The sequence below is a fragment of the Lipotes vexillifer genome, unplaced genomic scaffold (assembly GCF_000442215.2).
Source record: "Lipotes vexillifer unplaced genomic scaffold, Lipotes_vexillifer_v1.1 scaffold452, whole genome shotgun sequence".
NCBI lineage: Eukaryota > Metazoa > Chordata > Mammalia > Artiodactyla > Lipotidae > Lipotes > Lipotes vexillifer.
The window spans coordinates 365,959-367,700 of record NW_006788004.1 but is presented as its reverse complement, the minus strand read 5'-3'; positions in this window follow the sequence as shown (position 1 = coordinate 367,700).

Below are 1,742 nucleotides of genomic sequence, written 5' to 3'. Positions count from 1 at the left end.
TTAGGAAGTGAAATTACAATGACCTAAAGTTCGTTGTAAAGGGCCCCTGCAAAATGTCTGGGTCAAGTAAAAGTGATCTCCGCCATGATTGGTAAGCTTCTGGGCTTTGACTGAGAGCCTGTCTGAGCACTGAAGCAGATCTAGAGAGGTTTTACAGAATGACCACGGTTCTGCCTAGAAGGGCTCTCCAATGCACCTCCATGCACAGGTGGATGGCAGATACTTTTCAGATAAGTCCGTAAAGATAGGTTATTAAGCTCATTTACATAACAGTATGTCAGCCATGTATTATCTGCATTTCAGATTATGTAAAAATACCAGCTTAGACCCCAAGGCTATGCTGGGTTCATTCTTGAATCCCATGGTTACTTACTGGTGTTAATCCTTACTGGGCATTGTAATGATAATGGACACCATTCTTGTCCTTTCTTCCAGTGATGGGGACAGACAATTACACCTGAGTGAGATGAATGGTCTGCTGGAGGGAATTACTTTGTGCTAAATCCAAACTAGGACCACAGGGGACTTCATGAAGTGAGGTGACACCTGAACTGAGGTCAGAAAGACAAATAGGAATTAGGCAGATTGAAAAGGGGCAGACAGAAAGCTCTTCATTCAATCATTATTAGTTTAGTACCTCCTATACTGTCCTGTGCTCTGGTTATAGAATGATGAATAAGACAGAACCTTTGTCCAAGGAGGCAGTGAAGCCATGGAGTCACAGGTGCTTTTAAAGGAGAAGTGGAAGTTGCTAAAGGATGACCTTAATGTCTCCAACCTGGTGGGCAGGGGCATGTTGGATGTGGATCAGGTATGTCTTAAAGTGAGATTTGAAAGCTTGGCAAGAGTAAGTCTGTTCTGTGGTGTGGACAGAACAGCATTTCAGGCAGAGGGGGGAGTGTATGAGAAGGATCAGAAATTAGAAAAATGTTGGCACTTTCATGGAAGTGAAAGAATTTCATTCAGTATAGAGCCTGGAGTGTGGAAGGAGAAGTGAGAATGGACAGGTGAGAAGAGCCTGGTCATGCCCTTCTTCCTGGTCATGTGGGTCTTGGGTTAGACAGGATGGACAGTTTGTAACATTTTAAGGGTGACAATGACATTTAGATTTCTGACTGAGAAAAACAGTGCTTTTGGTTATGATATGGAGAATGGGTTGAAAGTGAGGCAGGAAATAACTCTATTCTCTAAAACAGGTCTGGTGGGACCAAGAATGCTGAGAATCTACTTAAGAGTTCAGTTTAGTAACTCAGAATGCTGCTCTGAGCATCAGTGGAAACTGAGATTACAGATGGTTATAAAGATAAGATGGTAGATGGCTTTTCTTGGTAGGTTAGAGCAAGTTGTGTAGCCTAAAGGTGCATATTAACAGCTCTTTCTGATTGGTGGGGTAAATCCCTGACTAATCGATTGCCTGCTCTCAGGCTTTTGGAAGGAAGAGTGGGCAGGTTATCAGACTTCCTACACAAAGTAGGTAATGGGCACCAACTGCCCACCCACCACCTCTCCTTCTAACTTTGCTCCCATTGTAAGACTTTCCTGAGGCCTACCATGTCCCCATCAACATGGACACAACAATCAGTAGATGGTCTGATGTTACGGTCCGGGACCCACACGCCTGGAGTCAAGTTCCCTGGTAAATGCGACCCGTGTCCCAACCAAGGACACCCGAGAATCACCAACACCAAGCAGAAAGATTAGCAAAGGATTTATACAAGTACAAGTATAGAAGCTTACATAAA